This window comes from Phyllopteryx taeniolatus, chromosome 10, assembly GCF_024500385.1.
Source record: "Phyllopteryx taeniolatus isolate TA_2022b chromosome 10, UOR_Ptae_1.2, whole genome shotgun sequence".
Classification (NCBI taxonomy): domain Eukaryota; kingdom Metazoa; phylum Chordata; class Actinopteri; order Syngnathiformes; family Syngnathidae; genus Phyllopteryx; species Phyllopteryx taeniolatus.
This window is the reverse complement of record NC_084511.1, coordinates 23,540,981-23,567,410: the sequence shown is the minus strand read 5'-3', so window position 1 is coordinate 23,567,410 and position 26,430 is coordinate 23,540,981. Positions and strand designations below refer to the sequence as shown.

The following is a 26,430-nucleotide window of genomic DNA, read 5'->3' as shown; positions in this document are numbered from 1 at the left end:
TATCTATCTATCTATCTATCTATCTATCTATCTATCTATCTATCTATCTATCTATCTATCTATCCATCATCCATCCATCCATCCATCCATCCATCCATCTATCCATCATCCATCCATCCATCCATCCATCCATCCATCCATCCATCCATCCATCCATCCATCCATCCATCCATCCATCCATCCATCCATCCATCCATCCATCTATCTGAGGGGCTGTCGGGATTGTGTTGCTAGTCTAATGACACTATTTATTAGGCTTTAAGGATTATAAGACGATTCATGCACATTAATTTAGTTGGTCTTAAACACAAGAAGAAAGGAAAAAAAAAGTGTCATCTCGTGGGGCACTGACCCTAACTTTCCCCACCCCAAAAACATAAGTCTGTTATTGTTATGTTATATATTTTCATCTTATGGGTTAAAAGGATTTTTTGTGCCTGGCCTAGAGTTGTTTACGACAATACTGCGTCTTAACATCTGTGAGCTGCTTTGTGCCGAGATGTCAAAACAGTGCTGTCTCTGTCTGTCAGACCTCTTTTTTTTCTTTGCCACTTTATGTTGTATCCGAACACGAAAACAAGAAAACATTGTGAAAACATGGTATGACTCGCGCAGATAATAAAAATCACTCGTCTTTTCCACTGAAAACTAAAATAAAAGCTGTAGAAAATGCAGCAACATACATCAACAGAATTACATGGATTCTTTTTTCCTGGTAACCCTGATCACTTCTAAAGTGGGTGCACACATACATACTGATAATCTGGCCGAATTTGAGTTTATCTACCCCCATTACCATCAAAATCAGCAAAGGCCAAATTGTCGAATGTCTCTAAAAGATGATCCTGAGTGATTATCCTTTGGTGTGGAATGTGTTAAGAGTGATTTCTTTCTTTATTTTTATTTCTTTCTTTATTTTTGTTTGTTTTCCCTCCCATATCTCCTGGGTAAACAGTAGGGGCCGACAATCGCAAATGTTAAACCTGTTAACTTATTACTAAGGTAAAAATCCTTATGACTGTGTTCAACACCAAGCTCGGCCGAGCCACGGACTCCGTCATTGGGACGTGAAATGGACAGGAGCTTAGAATTGCATTGTCTTACCAGATAAACTCACAGTTAGCCCGGCTTTATCTATTTCTTCTTCTACTGTTACTGCTCTTTCTTCCCTGTAGCACCATGCTGCCTCTCACAGGTCAGTCTTGGTACTGCTGCAGACATTTGGTTTCGAGGATGAGAATCACGATTGTTGGTGGTTATATTGTTACGTGTGTGGTGTGTTTTGTTTCGTCATCTCTCAGTACAGTAGGAACATAATTGCCCATGGGTAGCAGCTCTCATATTTAAAAAAATGTGGTAAGATGTTAAAGAAAAGTGTTTAGAAACAGTTCATAGGTCTTGATCATAACTAACCAATAGGCCAATTGAAATATTTAAACGTGACAATCAAGCCCACCAGGCTGTTTAAGTGGCAACTCACTCTACAGAATTGCTTAAGAAAAATATATTCATGCACACATTAAATCCAAAATACAATTTTGAAAAACCAAACAACAGCAAAAACCGTGCCTTTTGGTGGGGGCACTGCCCCGAATGCGTAAGTCGCAAACTTTGCTTATCTTGTGAAGAGAATGTAAGAGAAATCTGACTTATATCACAGCCATGCCCACTAAGCAAGTTAGTAGCTAGCTAGCTAGCTATTTAATTTAGTGAGGGATACTTTACATGATCACTGCATCTATTTTTTAGCCTGTTTTGAACCTTTTGTTCATCATGTGCTATGATCTAATGTAATGTATTACATAACTACTGTATATCATACTGTTCAGTTTGTTTTCAAATATTTGCTTTTATTTTTGCTCTGTTTTAGTCTCCTGACTGTTGCCAAGTCAGCATTGCAATTAAGAATCTGCTCTCGATTGGATGAATAAATCAATAAATAAATAATTATGCTGTTTGAATGGCAAACTTGGGGCTTTGGGGCTGATGGCACTTTACCCCTGGACTAAGTTACTGTATTTTCCTCGCAAAAAACACCCCCAAAAAAACACTATCAGCAATTATACGTTTATCTAATCGTAATGATTTCACGGTTCTGTATTAAAGACAAAATGCATATCCATCCTAACAGCTCTATATAATAAGAAAAATCATCTGAAGGGTTGGAAAGAACCGTTATGGATGATAGTGGTTAACTGTCCCAACTTCTGGAACTACTTTGTCTGTATATGTCAAAGCAGTCCTGGCATGCCTTGTTTTGCGGCTACTTTATTTTGAACCCGGACATGAAAACAAGCGCAACTTCCGCAAATGCAACTTCTTGCAGATATGCAAGACATGTGCTTTTGATGCCGCCTTCGTGGAAGTCTCCGAAGGGCAACAGGAAAAGCAGCCGAGAGCATCACAGCAACAATCCGCCTTAATTACAATCAAAGTTACATCTGAAAACCCCGATGCAGGGGACACAAAGGCCTAAGTCTACAGAGGAGATTTCATTACTCGTTCCTCTCCTTACCTTTTCTGTGTCTGGTAAAGAAAAGGAACAAAGGAGGAACCCAACTGATAGAAAACTGGCAGAACAGTGAAACAACAGGACACAACTGATCGCTCATGCATGGCTGGGATTAGGCTGGAACTAGAAAGAGCACGGAGAAGAAAGCACACAACTAAAGAAACAGGGGACTGACAAACTTTTTTCTTCTTCTTCTTTTGTGCTGAAAAGGATGGAATGAAAGGTCTGCTTATATAAAAAGATATAGAGAGAACGATTACCAAACAAGGGGCGTTCCTTTTCAGGCTGTGTACGCCTCCAATCTCGTTGCTTTTAAGCAGTGACATGAAAGATGGATGTGATCTCCCCAGTAGCTGGCCTGAGACAAAAATAAATAAATAAAATTATCTTAATCAATTCTTTTATTTGCATGCTAGCAATCTTCAATGTGAATTTGTCAGCGCTAAAGCACAGAACATTGACTAAATACCTTGTGAATGTTGTTCATGACACTGACGAACAAGACCCTGCCTCAATTAAATGGAGAATATCCAACAATACTTTGCTCGGCCTGGGCTCAATATTCTAGTCTTTATTTATTTGCAAAGCAAGGAAAAGACGGGGAAGGCAAAGTGATTACAAGTCCCGTCTTTGACTTTGATGGTGACGCCTCTGTTTTGCGGCGGCTCATTTTAAGTGGCGCATCACTCACCCTTTGCCCACTTGGGATGCAGGCTGAGCTGGGGGCGAACAGTCAAGTTGTCTGGAGGTGAAAAAGGTCATTGTAGCAGTGTGAAGCCCAGCACAAGGCGAGCATTGCAATCGCTGTTTGTGTTTCATTCAGCGACATGTTTGTTGTATACACACAGAGCTCACACACAAAGTGGAGGCGAATGCTATTATCTCAAGTGACAACGCACACATTTAACTGACAAGCTTGAATGTTATAATTCTGATACAAATGAACCACAACAAATGCTGAATTGAAATGAGTTTGGGATTTTTCATCTTTTGTAACTTCTACGAAAGGTATTGCTTTAAAAAAAAGGAGCTTTAAGAAAACGTGGAAAATATCTACTGTACAAAAGTCTTCGTTTTAGCAATTCTATAATGACCATACAGAGCATCTAACAAAAGTGAGTAAACCCATTCCATCCATCCCATCCATTTTCTGAGCCGCTTATCCTCACAAGGGTCGCGGGAGTGCTGGAGCCTATCCCAGCTATCATCGGGCAGGAGGCGGGGTACACCCTGAACTGGTCGCCAGCCAATCGCAGTAAACCCATTCCATTTTTGTTAATATTTCATTATATTTTTTCATTTGACAACATTGAAGAAATGACCACTTTACATTCTATCAAAGTACTCAGTGTGCAGATTTTGTCGCGGTGTAAATATACTGTCCACTAAAAATAACTCAATACATTGTCGAAACCGATGGCAACAAAAGTGAGTACAGCCCTAGGTGGAACTGTCCAAAGTGGATGGATGTTAGAGACCTTGTGCTCTTCCTTCTGTTTGAGGATGCCCCTCAGATGCTCAAGAGGGTTTAAGTCTGAAAACATGTTTGGTCAGTAAATCATCTTTACTCAAAGCTTGTTTTGCAAAACAGGAACAAAACAGAACAAACGTGAAAGGCATGCTAACGCACATGCACCATTATTGCATTTGTACATTCACAAACACGCAGAATGATAAAATACAAGAGAATAAGATGCAATGAATAAATAGAATAGGGAAGTGAAATAAGAAAGCACTAACTTACTATCAGCTACTTCCATTGAGGATATATCAGTTTGAAAAAAAGAATCAAAAGTTAGAAAATCATGTTGGCATTCACGATTCCCTCAATGAAATCTAGCACTCAGCAGTCCTAGACCAAGACCACCATGCTTGTCCCATGAAAGGCTACAATAAAATACAGTATTTACCAGCATGTGAGAAGTGTACTCAGATTTGTAAGAAATTGTAACCTGAAATTTTTTTTCCGTGATTAATCAACATACAAAAACTGAAGCAATATTTCCCTTAGGAAATAATGTAAATACAATTAATCTGTTTCAGACACCCAAAAATATTAACAAAATATGCACTCTGTAGCGAATAACTATAGTTTAACATAACCCTAACCCATACTAATGACTGGTGAAATGGATAAATGAACATTAAAAATTAAAAATCTTTACTGATGACGCTGTATGAAAAACAGCGAATAATGGAGAGCGAGGAGGAGAGTTTATTGTTTGAAGGGTGTACTTTGTCTTGAATTAAAGCAAATGGTCGGTCGAGTCACGCATGCAGGTGGATGAGTTTCGTACGGACAGTTTTCAACTGTACAAATAACAAGCGGGCGTGCGGAAAGCGGGACAAAATTTTAGTGCAAAAAGTGTTTTTTAAAACGAATCGTACAAAAAAATAAACCCACCGCATATGAAAAGTCCACTCAGTACAACATAAACCTCCACCAAGGAAAACAACAAACAATTGTGATGTTCTTTTGTCCATGTGTTTGTTTGTTAACAGAGAACTTTCTGGTTCATGGAGGAGGACTAACAGAACGGTGGGGCCATTACTATTTTGGATTTTCTACGCCATATGTGGAACAGCCTACCGGAGAACCTCAGGGCAGCAGATAATGTTCTTGTTTTTAAAAACAACCTCAAGACCCACCTTTTTAATTTAGCATTTAACTATCCATCCATCCATTTTCTGAGCCGCTTATCCCTCACAAGACGAGGTACACCCTGAATTGGTTTCCAGCCAATCGGAGTGCACATAGAAACAAACAACCATTCGCACACACATTCACACCTACGGGCAAGTTAGAGTCTTCAGTTAACCTAGCATGCATGTTTTTGGGATGTGGGAGGAAACCGGAGTGCCCGCAGAAAACCCACGCAGGCACGGGGAGAACATGCAAACTCCACACAGGCGGGGCCGGGGATTGAACCCCGGTCCTTAGAACTGTGAGGCAGACGCTCTAACCAGTCTTCTACCATGATGTCAGCATTTAACTAGTATTTATTTATTTTATTATCTTAGCTTTTAGTTTATTTCCAGTCCCGCTTTATTATCTGTTGGATTTTATTCTCATGGTGCTCTTACATTTTGAAGTCTGTTATTTATTATTTTAAAAGGATTTTAGTCTATAGAGTTTTAGGAGTCTGTGATGTTAATAACTTTACGTGCAGGATTTTCTTGTTTTTTTGCACAGTTTACTACTCTCAGTGCTTGCTCACAGGGAGTCCTCTGTACCGGGAGCTGTGGCGGACCGTGGCCATGGTCCTGCCTCACGGGGCTCACTGTGCGTTCAGGCATTTTATGTATGAAAAGCACTGCATAAATACTTTTTATTTTTCTATTTGGATGATGGACTGTTTTATTGATGTCATACAGCTAGAAAATAAATAGCGGAAATCCTGTGACTATACCTTACTCTGGAAAGTTATTATTTTGTGTGTGTAAACCTGCTAACACAGTATGTCCTTTTATTTTTGTTGTTTAACTATTTCAAATTAACTGCTGTGGAAAAGCTGGAGGTGGCTTAAAACCTTTTTGCAGTACAATATGTTTTCTCCTGAAAACTTTTTCAGATGAAATCATACTCGTGAGAATTGAGTCAAATGAAAGACGAGCAACATTTCATGATCAATTTCCAACAAATCCCTCACTGAATGCTTTTAAAGTAATTGATAGCAATTACTCTTAGTAAAATCGACTGATCATACTTATTTAATCGTTATTCAGCTAAGTGAAAAAATTTAACAACACGAGACTATGTCCAAATAATGAATGGTTGCTTTGGCCTTTGAGAGTAACGCGATTGATCATGCTTCAGTGTTGATGGCAAGAATAGCATGCATGCCGCAAGCCTTATTAAAAGGAATTAGTGATGAATCGCCCACATGCATGAATCATTCATCAATAACAACCTCATTTTCCACAAGGCCCATCGTGATGGTGAAAATAGTGAAAAATAGGAACGCATGGCAAATATGATTCAATGCACTGACCCCTCCCCCCGATCGACATGTAGCTCACAGCTAAGTCAATAATTTAAAGCTTTCATCCCACCTCATCAATCTATAGAACTTGAGCTTGTTAGCATGAATCAGCGGTGGAAAGTAACAAAGTACAAATACTTAGTTATTGTACTTAAGTAGATGTCTGTTCTTCTCAGTAAGGGCACTATGTAAGTTAATGAAAGAGGGAAACTGTGTTGTTTGCAGGTTCCCCCCCCCCCCATTGTGCCATGTTATCAAAATTGGTGTTGTAAATTTTACACGTTTACTTTTGTATTTAAGAATATTTCAGAGGCTGTACTTTTTCACTTTTACTCAATGAGTTGAATCAGTACTTCTTATTTTACACAAAAGTATCTATATTTCTATTAACTCATTCACTGCCAGCCTTCCCAGTTAACATGGATATTTGACTTCTAAAACCGTCAATGGCAGTGAATGTGTTCAATCATAAGCATGAGAAAAAAGAATAGTTTTCAATCTGCATTTAAAAAAATTCACACTTGGGGCTGACTTCACTTCTCTACACAGTCAGCTTGTTAACTGAATCACATTGCTAAGGGAAGATCCACCATGTTCTTATTAAAAAGAAAGAAAAAAAAGGTCTGTGAGTTTGACCAATATGAATTTCTAATAACATAACATCTATTTAATGCAATAAATATGAAGTATCGTGGAAAGTATTTCTTTTTCGGTACGGGGGGTGAAACGGGAAAGTCTCAAAGGCACCTTATGGTGATATTGATGCCGCTGTAGAAAATGGATGGCTAGAATAATGATAAACTCCACTTGGACTCTCTGTCAGCAAGCCAGACATTGTTGTACGTTTCTCATATGTTAGCTTTAAAGGCTCCTTTTCTCTTTGGAGGAAGTTCTCTCCATTATGTGGAAATATACAAGTCATGTCGTCAAAAGTGGCATTTCCGAAAACAATGGCCCGCCGTCGCATGCGTGGGGGACTCTTTTGTGCCACTCCCCGCCTTTCCGGCATCTTGTAGCCGGCTCTGCTAATCACCATGACTGACTGACCTTTAGGCTGGTCCCCTTTTCTGGGATTTACAGCTTTCACTGGATTGACCCTTGCCCCCCGCGCCACTCCTACAGACACTCCCTTCACGTGAACGCCGGACAAGGAGCTGCCGTGTCGGGGCTCCGCCGCATAAAGCGACCGCGGCCACCTTGGCACGTCAAAACCTCTCTAGGTGGTACGATTCAGTCGCCGGTTCATTAAAGGCCCACCTCCGACCGCCCCCTCACCTCCCACCACCATAAAGAAAGCCCCCCCACCTTTGGCCTGGAGCATGGTAGACGTGCTTAAAGCGGGGCCTAATGATGTGTGCCATGGTAGAGGAGCTAAATGCCACCGCCACATGCGGGGATGATTACAGGAAGTGGTGCAGAGTAGCCGGGGAGTCCCGGACTGACGGGGCGGGGGTGGGCGGCTGACGAGGACACAGTTGGCTACAGAGGCTATTGTTGCGGGGCGACTCAGCAAAATCCCAATCCTGGCCAGGTCACGCAAATTTAGGAGCCAATGAGATGTAGGTGTAGCGGGGGTGCGCGTGTGCTCTTCATCTTTAACTCTTACATACTGTTCATTTTCCATGCACACATAGTATTGTTATATTACAATTACTGTGACGATATTCTCCCTCATAATAATTGTATTTTACGCAATTTTGAGCTACATATCTTTTCAAAAATGTATTCATAGCCTCTCTGACCTTAATAAATGGAAGATTAGACCTTAATCAATGTTTCAGAGAGAAGAGAGCACCTATATCAAGGCAGCCTTTGACCTCTGTATGTTATGTTTAGTATGTATCTTCATTCTTAGGCCGCGTTCGACCGCGTCGCTCGGTGAGAGGCGGGCTTTGCTGTTTTACTCTATCACTGTTTGGAGATTCTCTCATGAGCCTTTAACAGGTCCATGTTGCTGTGGGAACGCAGACAGCTGTCGGAACTATTTCAAACCGCCCTCTTGATCACGGTCACAACTTTCCCATAAAGAAATATTGCCCAATATTTCTACGCACACCGGTGAATTTGAAATCTATTTTTGTAGACAAGGGTCAAATTTGCCTCAGTGTACACAAACTTTGTAGAACGTCTGTGTAGATTCTCAGTCATCCACATCATGGTAATCCATAAACAGTAATCCTTCAACAAACGGGAACTTTGTAAGCACCTTTACAATATGATTTTCGTTTGTGTGTATTTTGGGTCATTTTAGCAAAAGTCATCAAATTTCAGGGCAAAAGAATGACATTTAGAATATTTTTATCACTGCAGAATGTCAAAATGGATCAAATTTAACCTCTAAGGTTTAATTAAAGCGCATGTTTTGTCTCGGTAGACAAGCAAAGGTGTTCTTTCTAAGGTAAATACACAAAGACAAGTGGTGAAACAGGAGCACGTTTGTCACTGGTGAATGAAACACGCCAAGTCGTACCTCTTCGTTGACGGCCCTCCCCGCTCGGAAGCGCGGTAGCTCAAGTCGTGCAGCGTTTCCTCTTGGAGGGGCGCTTAATTAGCTGAGCCAGCATGTGTAGCCGAGCGTGAAAGCATCGCTTCTTGCACACTTCATAATGAATCTAGTTTTACTCGGACGCAACAGCGCCGGAACAGAAGTCTGCTTTTTATTGCGATAATCAGGACCTAAAAAGCACTGCGAGGCTTGACCTTATGCTTTTCAGGCGCTAAAATGGGGTGTCCAAACCTTTTCTTCCAAGGGCCGCATTAAAAAAATAAAAATAAAAAATCTCATGATGACCAATCCATTAGTGTAGGTAAAGTTATGCTAGGCAATTATATATAGTTTTTTTTTTAGACGTATATATGATATCATTGGTTTAAGGTGGAAACATTGTATGTCCAAATGTGGTCAACATCATTTTTTTCCCCACAAAACAATTCTATTGGTCTGTTCCCATGTTATTTGTCATTTGAACAAAATATTAACCAATTCAAAATGTTGAAAATAGGTTGAGAAGAAATCCATAACGCTGTTGAACGTCCAACTATCTGAGATGGAAAAAGTCCACCTTCCCTCAGTCTGCAGGAGCTGTCCAGCATTATGTCGCATCAAGACTGAAAATTACACAAAAATAGAGATTGTTTTTATTAGTCAGCGCCCCGGTACGGCGAGGCGCATCTTACTGAATGATGCGTCATTGGTGGAAAACAAGGAAGTGAGATGAGAACAAACTTATTTTTCTTCTTAATGTTTTTAACCTCTTTGGTGTTCACACTCCGTCAACTCTTAAATGTTTTATTCAGGGAAGCCAAATAGACAAAATGACAAATGCAGCGGGATGCTAGGATATGGACGACGGGCCGCAAATGGCCCTGGGCTGTAGTTTGGCTTCGCTCTTCGGATCAACAATTGAACTCTTCCCACTTTTCAGGCCTGAGGGCTCACAGGTTATTATTTATTGGCGTGTTCGACTCCCGCCTAATGAAATCCCCCGTGAATGTTTCAACAGAGCAAGTTGGTAACCTCCTACCCAATGAAGCGCTCCTTTTCGCCTCTCCCCCCCCCCCCCAGACACACACAAAAAACAAAACAACAAAGAGAGACGGTACATAAAGGGGCTTTCGGTCGGATGGGTCACATGCTGTCCATTGAATCGCGGGTCCATCAAGACCATTGAAGGAGCTCTATAAAACCGGCAGGCCGCTTAAATACCTGACAGTACGAAAGGAAACAAAAACAAAGATAAAGAGGGGGGAACAACAGATAAAATAAATAAGACAGCCCCTGTGACTGATGTGTATAGATGGTGCCAGAGAGTCAGTGACAATTCAAGAAATGCGGCCGAGGCCACAAAAGGCAGCTGGAAAATAGTGAAGGAGCTTGCTGGGCACATTTTTTAAGGCTCTTTCCACTTGGACCCCCTTTTGAGTCTTTGTCTGGGCTCTGGCTCCATGAGAAAAGTCAATCACATACACTTGTCCGTAGGTTCTCGCTATTCACTTCCTTTTATGCCTCCAGTATTAATCAAGCACTCACACGTAAACTGTGTTTACATTAAGGATAATGTCGGTGAGGCAACAATTAAAGGAACTAGAACTAATAGTTATTTCCCCTGTACATGCCCTGATCATATTTTAAGGCTGAAAATACATCAAAAAGTTTGGAGGGGGAAGAAAAGATAAACACTGTGATTGTAATCCATATTCATGTAGGCCAATTTTCTTTACGATGGACTTCAACGTTTCTGTCGGCCGCTTCTATTTGATCTGCGGGACTGTGAGCGCCGACTAATGCTTGGGTGAAAACAGTCCATTATTTTGTTCAATGTGGAGGAGGAGAGGGGGTGTCCTAATGACTGAACATTGCTCCATATGTGCGAGTCTGAGGAACACACACAAATGTGGAAATAAACATTTGGAGGACCGGTGACTTTTAACTACAGCAAAGGAAATGCAAATTACAGACATTCTCTCTCTCCCCATGGTACGTGTTCACTGGCCACTTCATTAGGTACACCTGCAGTCTAATCCGGTGAACCCAAACTTTTTACACCGCCACCCAAAAAATACTTATACAGTACTACCTTTTATTCCTAAAAAGTACATTTACTATTATTGTAAGTCCCTGTAAAATTATGCACAATTTGAACATTATCACTGCACTTAATTATAGAAAAATAAAAATAATGATTATGATGAATAATGATGCTTTTCTACTTTCAAGGTACTCAGAGGGCTTTAACACGGATTCCTCATTCATATACTGGTGATGCAGCATCAGGAACAACTGGGGGTTCACTTTCTTGCTCAAGGACACTCTGACTTGGTCACAAGGGATGAGAGTCGAACCCACAACCTTCAAGTTTGGAGATGACCGCTTGAGCCATACAGCTCCTGTTCCGTTCTTCCCTCACTCGTGAACTCGAAGCGAAGATACTTGAACTCCTCCACTTGGGGCAGGATCTCATCCCCGACCCGGAGAGGGCACGCCACCCTTTTCCGACTGAGGACCATGGTCACAGATTTGGAGGTGGTGATTTTCATCCCAACTGCTTCACACTCGCCTGCGAACCGCCCCAGTGAGAATTGGAAATCATGGCTTAATGAAGCCAACAGAACCACATCATCTGAAAAAAACAGAGATTCAATGCGGAGGCCACCAAAGAGGACACACCCCAACGCCGCCACTGTGCCTAGAAATGAAAAGTTATGAACACAATCGGTCATAAAGGGCAACCTTGGTGGAGTCCAACCCTCACAAAAAATGAATCCGACTTACTGACAGCAATGTGGACTGAACTCTGACACCGGTCGTACAAGGACCGATAAAAGGGTCCGGTGACTTTCCTCAAAGCCGTCTGTAAGTCGTTCTGCATGGCCTCACCGAACTCCTTCCACGACTGAATTTTTGCCTCAGCGATTACCAAAGCTGGATTCCGCTGAGCCTGTCTGTACCCATCAGCGGCCAACGTAGACCCACTGGCCAACGGGTGCGGGGATTGCTGCCACGACAGGCACCGGCCGCCTTGCGGCCACAGCTCCGGTCAGCCGCCTCAACAATGGAGGTGCAGAACATGGCCCACTCAGACTCAACCACCTGGTCGTGGGTAAAGTTCTGCCGGAGGTGGGAGTTGAAGCTCCTATTGACAGCGGACTCTGCCAGACCTTCCCAGCAGACCCAAACATATTGTGTATGTTGTAAACACCATCAACTGACAGCTCCGCCCCTCTCTTCACCTGAGTGTCCAAGACATATGGCACCAAGTCTGATGACTCAACCACAAATTTGATCATCAAACTGCAGACTACGGTGTGCTGGTGCCAAGTACACTTATGGATGCCATTATGTTTAAACATGTACCTCTCAAGAAGACTGGTACCGGATGTTGACACAAACCTGCCTATGTCTAGTCGCAATTTCTTGACCTCACACGCCAGCACAGGCTCCTTTCTTGCCAGAGAGGTGACGTGAGCTAGCTAGCTTCTGTAGCAGGGGATCAGACCACCAAGGTCCCCACCTTCGGCCGTTGCAGAGCACCCCGACCTGCTCGGCCCCTCCCACAGGTGGTGAGCCCATGGGAAGGGGGACCCATTCTGCCTCTTCGGGTCGTTTCCGGTTGGATCCCATGGGTGCAGACCCGGCCATCAGGCGCTCGTCATCGAGCCCCACCTCCGGGCCTGGCTATAAAGCGCTCGAAACTCAAATTTTTACTCACAAGTCAAAGCAACAAAAAATATATATATATCGTCCGGAGAACGGCTTGTATCTTGAAAAACCCGTATGTCGAGTTACTCATACCTCAAGACACCACTGTATTACTTAACCAATGTTTGTCATTGTGGTTTTAGAATTGTGCATCATACAGAGTCCAGAATTGAACATACAATTCTTATGCAGGTGCACCTAATGAAGTACTCACAAATGATGAACATACATTGAAACTCAATGTTTAAAGCCCCGCCAAAGAAGATGAGTAAGTAGCACAAAGTCACTCACAGTGACCTTTATTGGAGTGTTCACTTGCAAGAAAGTTTTCCCATCTTTCCTCCATGTTTGCTTTCCATCAAAGCGGACGTGCCCTCGGGCTTCATTCGCAGCATTTACACTGAGTGAGAGTACAGCACCACTCCATCTAAAGTTCTCCGTCTGACCTTGCACATACGAATCCCCCCAAAATCTAAATGTAATGCTGGCCAGGCTGCGTTTGCTTTCATTATTGAAGTGGAAGCAGTGATTGTCCATCCTGGCTTTTGTTGTGTTGCTGCACAGAATGAAAGAGTGCTTTTATTATTTTCTTGCTCCCAAGAAAGAACACAGATCCAGATAAAGGTGAAGATTCTTTTCCCCATTTTTGGCAGCTACGGGGAGCTTTATTTTCCTAATATTGTTCATATTTTCTCATTGACTAAAGCACAAACATAATAAATATTCATACACATAGTCGCTGTCGCGCATAATCCTCACATCTCCAAAATGCCTACTTTTCAGGAAATCAAATTAAAAAAACACTATCTTGCTTAGGTTACCAAACACCGCATCGTTCAAGTTGATATTATACCTTATGTTACTATATATACAGATGTGCACCAACGTCAATGCAACACCGCCCCAAAATCATGTTCAATCACTAATTTAATCATGCAAAAACAAAATAATAAATAAAATTGATAATGTATTACTCTGTCATTAATTAAAATGGTAAAATACTTCGCCAGGTGTCAAAGGTCTGAGAGCAATAAGTGATGCCATTAATAAAACGATAAGCATTATAGCAATCCATTTAAAACAAATCATGCTTACTCAAATGTATCTTACCTAGCTATTTTCACACGTTATTATCTAAAAAAACAACAACATCCAGATCTTCAATCTTGAGGCGACACAATGCCGCGCGGCTCCCGCAGCGTGAGCTTCCAAGATTTGAGCACTCATCCAAACTAGCGAAAGCCTGCATTTGCATTTTTTTTTTAACTCTCCATGACCAGTGGGCAAGAGTAAATATGAGTTACAGTAATTCGGCGCTTGGAAGGAGCGCCTACACGACTAATAATGTGTCATTATATTTCAGTAATGGAATAGATAGTCTGCTATTATGATGAGATGTGGCCGGCTCTCACTTTGATTTCGCTCCCTTGCCAGGATGAGACAAAATAAATGTTGGACTGGTTTTATACATGGCGGGCGGCTGGGGGGTAAAGAAATGGAATTAGTTTGATGCAAAACATCAGGGGTGATATCAATGGCTGCCACGTGCTCGCAACCTGCTGTATTGCCCGCGTGGCCTCATTTGAAAAGAGCACACGTGACCTGAAAAATCCACACTTTTAAGTTACGTTCAAAGATGGCAGTCCATAAAATAATAAGCGTGTTGCTGTGTGGTCAGAGGGAAGATGAGGGCTCCTTTTAGTGCAAGCCTGATATGGAGGAGGGCTCGTATGGGTGGGGGGCTATTTGAAGTCAGCACAGAGAAGAAGTAGGTTTGATTGGCTAAATCTAGGACTTCACCGAGGAGCTGCTCCTTGCTACAGGAGGGAGATATTTTTATTTATTTAAAAAAATATATATATTTTCTATATTCCTGTGGAAAAAAAAAAACAACAACAACAAAGCCGGGCACTGGGGTCTGACTGGAACGTGATCATAAGCCAGAGAGATCCCCATTAAGGTTTTGGTTTAAAAACAGCATCTGTTTCAACTGGGCGTTGGGGACGTTAATTTTTTTCCTCCTCCCATGGAAGTAAAAATCTGGCACTGGCGATCTTGTGTCATCTCATTCTTCCTCCTACGTCAGTTTTCCTCCTCGCTCATTACGGCCCTAAAAAAAGAGCATGGTTGTTTAGCACAACAAAAAGCTCAGCGCGCTCGGTTTGTGCGCGCCTCCGCAACTTTTGGGTGCGATGGCCGCAAAAAGCCACATGAGAAACCACTAAATGACCACTTTTTTTTTTTTTTTTTTTTTTTTTTTTACATCTTAACAACCTCCCCATTGAGCTAAGAAAGTGAGGTGAAATGGGAATAACTCGCGGCCCACACACTCAAATGATACCTTGGAACACATCTACAGCATACGCTGCTTTATTTGCACACAAAAACAAAAAGCTTTCCTGGGAGGACAGTTGAGTCCGCTGTTGCACTAAAGATGCTCGCAGAGGCTCTGTGCTGCCCTCTGCTGGGCAGCATGCACACAGCCTTGAAAATAAGGTTGAAGGATTTATTTTTTTTTTAAACAGTGGTAATCAAAAGTTTTTACACAAAGCACCACCTCAAAAAAAAATAAAAATAAAATAAAACATACTTTGCTCTCCAAATACCACCATAAGTAAATGATATCCCCCCCCCCCCCCCCCCCAAAAGATTTAATGCAAATGTATCATATGTAAAAGTTAAATACAACTGAATTCTACGGTGAAACTATTCTACTTATATTCTACCGCTGAGCCTTGCGTACCACTACAGGTACTAATACAGTACCACACTTTGAGAATCGCTGACTTATGAGTAACGTACGGCGCTCAACAAACGGATTAGAGCACCACACCACACACTGGAAGGTACAAGTGTCAAACTCAAGGCCAGATCCGGCCCACCGCATCGTTTTTTTTTTTGTGGCCCATGAAAGCAAAAAAAGTGTGTTTACTTCGTTTCCTCCTGAATGGATTTGTTCTTTCTTCTCATTCGTCCAGGTCATTTCAATCTCAGGGCTTTAATCGATCGCAACTGGATTGTTCTGGTTTTCTTAGGAGATGTTTTCGCCTCTCATCTGAGCAGGCTTCATCGGTCCATGCAACAAGCACAAGCATGTCATTTGCCATGACTTCTGATTTCAAATTCAATTTATTACATATAAAATATACAAATATATACAGTAATAGTAGAATGATATATGATTGTTCACAGTCATTTGGGAAACCATAACAATAATGTGGCCCGTGATGAAAACCAAAATATCAGAATTGCTAGTTACCAAAATCCTTTTTTATGTTTCTGCTGTGATTAACAATATGTAGAGACATTTTTACCAAAATAGTCATTTAGTGTTAAAATATTACTGTCACCAAGAATACACATATTTTTAAAAAAATAAATAAATCACACATTAAATTCAAGTCATTCCTAAACAGAAAAATGATATCCTGTGGTTTAATTTTGCACTTTCTGACTTCTCAGAGAAGAACAGTCACTTAGCTCAAAAAAGGTGAATTGAGTTTTCCTCTTCAAAATGGCAAAATGTCGATAGTTCACTGAAAATCAAGGAGTCCGAATTAAAGCGCTTTGTGGAGCTGGATGCGCGCAGAAAACTCTCCATTTGCTGAATAAATTTGTTAAGCGCTGTAGACACCAAAAGAATCTTTAAAGTTTAAAATGTATTTAGCAGGCCTCCTGTCAATTTAAATGCTGCATCATCACATACTGCACTAAACCTTAAGCATGAACAGAATAAAAGTAGCCAGAAATCTTTTCAATGCTGTTTAGGGAACATTTGGCACAAGAAGTCACCGCAGTGATTTGAATGCATCGGTTTGCGCTGCTGTTTTGGTTAGCAACAGAATACATTGGTTTAGCTTAAACGGGGTACACACACACTGATTTTTTAACTCATTAACTTAACCAATTGGCTATCGTCACATTTCATGCCACGGTTACGGAGTCCATTGCTCTTAACACACTTCACACCACAGGATAATCTTTTAGAGACACGAGACAATCGAGCCTTTGTTGAATTAGATCGGAAGGGGTGAAAAAAAAAATGCTCATTTATAATAGCTCAAATGAGGCCTTGGGGGTAAACGCATACTGATAGTCGTGCCATCTTGATCAAATTCAGCAGAAATGTTATAAAAGCTAAAATTAGGCCCTTTCATCAGAATGTCGGGCTTATAGAGCTCGAGGCTATGATTAGCTACTTATTTAAGCGATATGTATGAAAATGTATTGTATTGTTGCTTAGGCATCAAGAGTGAGAGAGAGGAATACCCCCCCCCCAAAAAAAAATTGAAATAATATCCCTATTCTGCCTATCCAGACATGACACCGTACAAAGCTGCTGCTTTGTTTGCCCCCCTGACAGTGTGACAGGAAAGCTGCAGCAACAAGGAGTGCGTATGTACACTAAGCCGCTCCATTTTCTTGACATCCGTGTGAAAAGAAGTCCTGTAGCCCCTCCCCCCACTACAGTTGATTCATTCGGGGGTGGGGGGGGGGGGGGGGGGGAGAAAAAAAAGAATCAACTCTGTGATTGAATGAGGAGGTCTAATAAGGTTGTCCGTGAAGCTTGGCACCAAAGTGTTGGCTTCCACTATCACAGCTCACACTGTCTGGACTCGACTGGCCAACAGATGGTCACCTGGATTAATAGAGCCAATTAATTCATCTCATTATGTAATTAAGGATGGAGCCTGATGAGCAGAGTGGGCCAGACTCGGCCGCCTAAGATGCTAAGCACTTGATTTATCTCCCCCAAAGAGGCAAACTGGAGGGCGGTTATCTGTCAAACAACACAGGGGCGGCGTGGAAAACATTTGTTTGCAACAAAAGTCCTTGTGTACTTTGGATGCATCCAAACATTACGTCGAGTATTATGTGGCCTCCAGGGAGTCAGTGAGTCCACTTTGGTCGACAAAACAAAATACACTTGAGACAGACTGACTGTATGCCTTGCATAACTTGCTTTAATCCTCACATTGTCGCCGTCTCCCTTTGTTCGATGAATTCATGTTCTATTATTGTGACACGCATGCGGCTATACATCCAGCTGGCAACGTCTTATGGGACACTGTACATTTGTGTACGTTTGTTACTCAAAGCAGCAAGCGCAGGACAAATATACAGTCAATACCCTTTACATCCCTTTTGTTTTTTGGCTTGTTTATGACACCATTATTAAACTGTGAACAAAAAGTTGTAATGGAGAGCAAAGAAAGAGCATTACATGCACATTCAACTGCACATTCTCGATCAGGCTTGTGAGACAAAAGCAGCGAGCGCCAATTGCGTATAAATGCGCTTTATTTTAGATTTGGTCATATTTTGCCCAACATTTAGCAGACTTTCAAGAGTTACCCTTCACAAGCATTTATTGAGCTTTATATTATTATTATTATGATTCAGTCTTTGTCCCCACTTGTAGACAGTTCCGCACATTCTTCGAATGACTGGTGACGTACTAGATGTTAACTTTTTTTTGTCACTCATACTAGTAGCATGCAGATGTCAACTATCGCACATATTTGTCACAATAGTAATATGTACTTGTCCTACAAGAGTGCAAAATGGTATAAAGTCCTAAAGAAACATTGCACGTTAGACCAGTGTGTATAAACTACGGCCATGGGGCCATTTGCGGCCCCCAGTCCATTTCTCAGCGGTATATATTAAAAATGACCTTTGACATGGGCCGCAATGCTAGTTAAAAATAAAAAAAGTGGTGCCGCGTGAGAAGTGCGCGTGTCAAAAAATGGTTGAGTGGAGGGAGTGTTGCAATATCCACATCCATTTGGTGGAGGGGGATGTTTAATGGGGACGACCACTACTACTAGTAAATTGTTTTTATATACTGTAGAGCGGCGGCACGATGGGTGATTGGTTAGAGCGTCTGCCTCTCAGTTCTGAGGACCAGGGTTCAATCCCCGGCCCCGCCTGTGTGGAGTTTGCATGTTCTCCCCGTGCCTGCGTGGGTTTTCTCCGGGCACTCCGGTTTCCTCCCACATCCCAAAAACATGCATTAATTGGAGAATTGCCCGTAGGTGTGAATGTGTGTGCGATTGGTTGTTAGTTTCTATGTGGCCTGCGATTGGCTGGCAACCAGTTCAGGGTGTACCCCGCCTCCTGCCCGATGACAGCTGGGATAGGCTCCAGCACGCCCGCGACCTGAGTGAGGAGAAGCGGCTCAGAAAATGGATGGATGGATAGTAACAACTTTTTTTCCAAAATAACCACAATTATATAACAATATAAAATTTATTGATTGATTAATTTTTGCGTGTTTAATTATTTAAAGTCAAATAATTGGCCCTTGGCTTTCCATATGACTTGACCATCTGCAATAAATAAATAAATCCGCTGGGAAGATGACCGCTTGTCCACTAGAGGGCGCGCCAGGGTAAGATCTTTGCAGGCTGCTGCCCTGTTTACTGTATACAGAAGGTCAACTTGAAGAGCAGAGTGGATGTGAGGTGAAAGCAAGCAAGCAAGCAGCGTGATGAAAAGTATGCAAAGAGCTGGCCATTAAACTTGCCATCTTGCAGACATCCACCCTCCACCCTCGCCTCCATCAATCCACCAAATCCCCCCCCCCCCCCCCATCTCCCTTCCACAATGCACCCCCCCTCTCTCTCTCCCAAGCATTACATCTGGATTCAGACGGCATTAAGTCGTCTTCATGAAGTAGCTCGCTTCCTGTGCGTTTCAAACGTACGCATCCACTGTACGTCCTTCCGCATATTTACTCATCTGGTATTGCTGTGTGAAGTCAATGACATGGAGGGAGTGGATCAACTTCCTGTCAACATTGTCACCAATTAGTTCATATTGCAGCTGGAGCGCTTCCTCGCAAACATGCAGTGGTGGGAAGTAACCAAATTTGTTACTTGTGCTTAAAATTTTCAGGTATATCTACTTGAGTATTTATTTTTCTCTGACAACTTTTTGCTTTTACTCTCTATATTTGCAAACACACAGATATTCCCCCTACATGGCCTTATTTAAAAGACTTGTTTGATGATATAGGCTACAAGATGATTTTTTTGGTGTGTTTTCTGCCAGCCTAAAAACAACCACCAACTTCTGGCCTTCAAAATTTCTCCATTTGACCGCAAAAAGGTATATATTTTTAAAGTTGTTCTCATTAGCTAATTTAGCATTTGTATTTTTTATTTTTATTTATTTATTTAATTATTAACAGCATTAGTAAATAGGGGAACCCACTATTTTTGATAACATAAAAGCCCGAGTTAATAATAGAAACTATTTTGTGTGAATATGAGTGCATTTTTCATTGCACCAAGTTATTAAAAATGTGAATTGTATATAAATGAGAGTCGAATAAATGTTTACTTTTTACTTTTATACTGACTTACATTTCTGATTCTTTACTCTTTTCATTTCGTTAAAAGGAGTTAAATCAGTACTTCTACTTTTACCATATATTTTTTTTTACACAAAATATAAAAAATCCTCGTGAAAATTGCAAACTCATTTAAAATCCCCCCCCCCAAATAAATCACTTTTTTGTCATATTTGTTAAAATAGTCATTATGACTTGACATTAATACAACCACCACTCCTGATGATGAAACAACCAATAAGAGGCAACTTCGCAAAAAAAAAAAATATATATATAATAATAATCTAATTTAAAACCAATAACCTTGAGTGGGATAGTAAAACTATTACCAATAAGGTACTTTTCTGGGGTAACAAGCAGCATAGAGTGTGGGTACTTTTGCCACCTCTGCAAACATGTATCTGCATCCCATAGAACAGAATAGAAAGTCTTTACTGTCCTTGTATGGTGCAAATAGAATATTCATATGAGGGTTTCTGTAAAAGTGTACACATTGACATCGTGCTGGTAATAATAGCCCAAGGATGTCTAATACGGCGCGAGGCGAGACGTTTCCCAGCGGGGGTCCGGTCAGCAGGGGGTAGGGAGGTTTACACTATGTCTAGTAAGAGACCTCCTGCCATGTTCGATATACGAAGATTGATAATCTGGGCTCGTCCTATTAATTACCACTTGGTAATCTTGCAGGTTTTTCTCACGGCACACGTCAAGCTGCTCCCGCACGCGCCCCCTTAATTTAATGGCGGTTCGTAAGAGCGGATAAATGGTCGACGGATAAGCTGATATCTTTTTGCCTGACCGCCCAACTCCTCCTATCCTATCCTATCCTATCTTATCCTATCCTCTCCTCCAGCCACAGCATCCCGACGACGAGCCAGGAAAGAGGATGATGTCTGAGACCTGATCATCTCTGTGCAAACTCTCCGTCGAGCTGCATGTACTCCATTTTGCAGGCTTTGCTTTTCCTTGGTTTTGGCACAAGAAGGCTTCCACTTCCTCATAATAATTGTCCGTGTCAAATTATGAAAACAGATCATTTCAAAATGTATTAATAGCCTATCTGACATTACGAAATGGATGATTAATCCTTCATCAATGTTTCATAGAAAAGGGAAAGTGTGTTCTTCTTTTGTTTGACACCACTCATTTTTGGAAAAACGTCTACTCTTCACCTGCGTCAAGGCGTCCTTTGACCTCTGTAGGACTTCTATTCCTCAGTAAGTAAGTATGATTCTGCGGGTGGAACCAGACAGACACTTCTCAGGACTGTTTCAAAGTCCCCTGTGAACATCCTGCCCCCTTTTCCATAAAATTACACTTGAACATGATTTGGACTATTTTACTGTTTTGAGATTCCCCGAGGAGTCTTGAAAGACCAACAGGACAAATGTGGGGGAAACGTAGACAGTTCTCGGACTGCTTCGAAGTCCCCCGTGAACGCATACATACACATGACATGGGGCCTGGTTGATGTACAGGGAGCAAAAAATCAGGTCACCTTGATGCACTTTGTTTGCACCTGGTTTATTAGGAGACAACAGGTTGCAACACGTGGTCTTTGTTTTTAGACTTGGTGACGCAGCATGTGGCCCTTGACCCAAATTATTCCGTCAAGCTTGGTTCCAAGCAACTGTAGACAATTAGATGTTATAAGACCAAGACTTCTTGTTTTGTATAATTTGGACTGCAGCTGGCCTGCCATAGTTGGACGACTCTCTATCCTTAAATCCATGTGATTAACTTTTTTCTTTGCCTCGCAGTCAGAAGTTCCAGGTTTGATTCTTGACTCGGGAGGGGTTTATGTGTGGAGTTTGTTTTTTCTTCCCTGACCAAGATGGGATGGAAAGCCACACTTAGCATTTTTGACTGCCAATAGCGTCCATGCGAACCAAAGCAGACGGCTTGGCTTAACACTAAGACATCCCCGCAATCATTAAATATCTACATTGTCAATTAATTAATCACTTCCTTTTGTCTACAGCAGATGGCAGCATTGTACATCAAATCCAATCAGCAGTTAGCTGAACCCAACACACACACCCACACACACGCGCACACGCAAAAGCTGTCATTTCAATAGAGCTCATTGGTGTATTTATATCCCAAGCAATAAGCAGAGTTCTTGTCACATACTGTAAAGCTCTAGGGACAAATTTTAAGGGTAAAAAAATGACAGCAAAAGCACTATTGTTCTATTTTAATATCTCCTTTTAAAAAATAAATAAATAAATAAAAAAACATCTTTTCACACTGGATTGGTTTTCAGTGTAGAATGGATCCAAACGCTACAAGGAGTAATACTGGACGTGTGGCAGCCGGTAGCTCCTCCCGTGGAGCCGCTTTGTGAGAGCACTAATGCAGGCTGTGGTTGGATACGCGGTGGCTCCTAATTGAGCAGCCAAATAATGTCAAGGAAGTCGGTGCAAAAAAAAAAAAAGTGGCTGCGAAGGAAGTGGTTTGAACCATGGTAGGAGGTCCATTATGTATATTCAATCGTCATTATGCTGCTTCTTCTGGTGTGTGCACCGTGGCCACCTGGGGGCAGTATAATACAGACATATAGATACACATGAAGACCATTATAGTAATTCGGAATATTATTTGTTCTTCACAAAGGATAAAGAAAGAATACATGCCTGTGAGTATTGTTATATTATCTGCCTGTGTTCGGATGTCCACTGTTTAAAGGGTTATAACACTGTGACACCAATTCATTTTGTTAGCCCCTCTATGGAGTTTTGCATTGTTTCTTAGCATTAAGCTTAACCAACTTTCTTAAGGCAAAGATATGCGGTTGTTTCAAATACACGTGTACTTCTCCTTATTTTATGTTTAGTTTGATAGTAAACTTCAAGTGGGGAGTGACATGAAACATTTTGAAGCCTTTTTTTTTTTTTTTGTGAAGTATTGTTCTCAACCTGCCAAACTTCTGCTTGGTGTGAAAGGAGTACAAATTTGTAAGTCAGGTCACTCGTATCTCACGGCACCGCTTTATTTCCTGCGAGATGCTAAAATATGGACGGTGGGCCGGATTTTGGACACTACTGCCTTACAGGAAGTGAAAACGTGGATATTTGGGGGTTTACTGTAACTGTACATCAGCATTCAGTGTAGTATTGCTGCCAGGTAATGGCAAAGCCGCCAACTTCCGTCTGTGTCACAACACACATTTAGTCCTCAGGAAGCGGAACAGTGAAGTCGCATGAATCGGTCCTCTGCAGCCACCCACCAAGTCAGTCAAAGCTTGCGCCGTGCTCTTTCTATTTGCTTTTCAACTCTTCCCACATCTTCTTTTCAAAACTTGTATATGCCGGGGAAAGGCTGCAGTGAGGGAGGCGGCGGTGGCTTCGTCTTCACCTCTTTCACCGACCTCGGCCCGCTTCCTGATTCATTCTCGTGCTTTCTCTCGTCATCTCTGTTGTGGATTGAGATGTCCAAAGGAAAAAAAATAATAATTTGTAGAGCACTGTGTGTCACAGCCCTTTCTTTTCTGTTGTGTTCGTGATTGATCCAGATGACCGGAGCTCATAGTTTCATTTCGTATTTTTTTTTCTTTCTTTTCAAACGAGATCCAAAACTGCAGGCCGACAGCCAACGCTGTCAGCCTCCACAGAGCCGCTTTGCTCCCATTACATAAGCGTGTACCGAAAATTGGAAAGGAAGACAGGAAGGAGCAGACTTAACTGCACTCATGGTAATTATCTCGCCCTCCGCGATGGCACTTTAGCTGTTTCTGATAATGCTGACTCTACTGCTAAAGAATGTCAGCCACAACTTGCATGTTTCCTTCTAATTCTTTTTTTTTTTTTTTTTTTTTTTTAACCCCCAGGCCTTGATCAATTTTATTACTCTTTCAGCTTGTTTGTGGCCATTTTTTAGCATAGTCTGAATTTATTTGTTTTTAACTCACCAGTCTTGTCATTGGGATAAAATCCAATTCCAGCTTGATTTATAGAATCCGTTAAGAATAATACAATTGACCAAAGTGCTTAACACAGCACAACATAAATAAAGAAATTAAAAAAAACACAGCAAAGGAACAAAACATGTAAATAAATAAAATAGCATGGATGTGAGACTGATATAAAACTGATATAAAACAAAGGTAAAAACACCAATTTTAAAACATATAAACTAGGACAGAAAAATTTTAATAAAATATCAATTCCTTTTTTTTTCAACCCTTCAAATATCAGTTTGCTTGCACAATGCGCAAACTGTAAAACAAGCTCAAATGTTGTTGTTTTTATATAAACTGTATTCTCAGCACCACCTTTTTTATACAGCCAAATGAAATTGTAATTCTTCTCCATGGTCAGCAGACGGTCTCTCAACTTCTTAAAATCAAAATTGCATCATTCATTTTCTCCGTTAAACACCTCTAAACTACAAATATTACATCAAATGCTCCCTTGTCCCTTGGTGGTTTGCATTATATGTTAGCATTTAGCTAGCGGACTTTGCGTTAGATTAGATAGATACTGTAGATAGGTAGATTAGATCAATGTTTCTCAACTAATGGGTGGGTTGTGAACAGGTAGTTAAAAATTGCAAGGGTTACTCAATGGTACAGACATTGAATGTTTTGAGGTTACGCGGTGGCGTAAGAAGGCTCAAGAAGGTACCCTCAGGTACCTTCATGTATCAGGGCGGGTTCGTTTAAGATGCAATGTAAAAAAAACAACGTGTGTTTGGAAGTAAAATACACGCTCCCTGGGAATCGAAGCTATTTGAACTAAAAGTTGACAGCAAGCCAACTTTATGCCGATAGATTTTTTGACACAAAGTAGAAATTTATGGCCAGCATTTGTTTTTAAGGGCCCAACTGTGTCTGATTACGAGGTCCTAAACGTAGAGTGTGTGGGGTTAAGTGCTGTCAAAAGGTCAAGATGGGATTTTAGGACCACGGGTGGTGCAGCTGAACACTTAAATCACATGACAGAAGCAAGGAGACAGGAGGAAAGTGAATACCGTGTGGAAACAAATGGAGCATTTAATGCCCCCTCTGCTGTGCGTAAAACCGCCGGCAAAAGGCTGCAGGGCGGCGCTAACCAAAGCTCAGCGCGAGCAGGCGGCGGGAGGGAAGACCGCAACTGGCAGACGACCCTGACATTGACCTTTGCGACTGTCTCCTGTCTGCGTCACTTAAGAGGCAACAACAGCAACAGCCGTTAATGTCCATCTATAAGGTGACAAGCGGCTGTCTTTTATTGTAAGACAACCCAGCGTTTAAAGCTGATATACGGAATAAGAGCTCTCGCTACAGCTGTGGTGCGGATTTGAACTATTACAAATATTTTGCTCTTTAAAATTTGAACCCCAGAAAAAAATAGGTAACTAACTTAAAAAATAATTAATAAATAAATATTGCGTCATTACTTTGATAACATTATGATATAGCAATTGAATTTTTCTTTCAAAATATTTAACTTATTATTATTTATTTCAACTACAATGGTGCCTTGATATACAAATTTAATCTAATCTGTGGCCGATCATAACTAAAAACTCATGTCAGTATTACAGTCATGCACACACAAATAAGAACAACTACTGTAAGTTACTCAGTGAGCTGCAGTAATATTAGTTCTTTTTTTTGTTGCAGAGAATAAGGAATATATATCTGTATGTTTTTACTATCTGTCTAGTTTGTTGAGCTCACTGCCAGTGCCACAATACAAAGATTGAATACAGATTTGCACAATTTTTTTCTCAAAATGTAAAAGCAAAAAGAAAAGTACAATGGCTTGAATCTTGAAGAAGAGTCATTGAAAACAAAATAGAAACACCACTGGTTAGTCGGTAAGTCAGTTTTTATTTAAAAAGCACATTTCACAGTGTTTTATGTAGCTAGAGAATCAAATTACACATAATGTATATACTGTAAAATGCTGAACATTTTTTACATTACAGTTAGGACAAGAAATAGAGAAATCAAATAAAACAAACAAAATAAAACCATAAAAATAACAAAATAGTTAGTTTGGTGACAAATAGACAGCTGGTTTTACCATGAGCCCCCCGAAACCCCTTCTTCCCTCCTGTGGCTCCGCAGCTCCTGTCCATGTTGTCCTGGCTGACATCCATTAATCATAAGAACAGTGGCTTCTTGAACCGCTCTCGCCACTTACGTAAGTGCGTCGGCCCCTGTCTGCAGCCACCGACCCGTCTTTCCCGTCGTCTCCTCTAGCTTGGTCGCCCTAAACGCAACACAAGCAGACCTTGACTGGATTACATGTGGCCACAATCTGTGCATGCTGCAGAAAGACATGGAAAAAGTCATTTCATGGTGGGGGTCTAAGTTAACGCAAGTGTATTAATGAGTGAAGGCTGATAAACACATTCTGCATCCAAAAAAAATGAAACTTTTTTGTCCTTC

General features: G+C 41.3%; 1 long non-coding RNA gene across 2 annotated transcripts in view; it reads left to right on the top strand.

Moving 5' to 3' along the window:
* The window catches only part of LOC133484992 (uncharacterized), a 167,664-nt gene extending 161,778 nt beyond the window's left edge, over positions 1 to 5,886 (top strand). For both annotated transcript variants that reach the window (XR_009790570.1, XR_009790571.1), the window contains exon 3: positions 5,015 to 5,886. This is a non-coding gene — a long non-coding RNA (uncharacterized LOC133484992). The remainder of the gene's footprint in view (positions 1 to 5,014) is intronic.
* Positions 5,887 to 26,430: the final 20,544 nt, after the last annotated feature.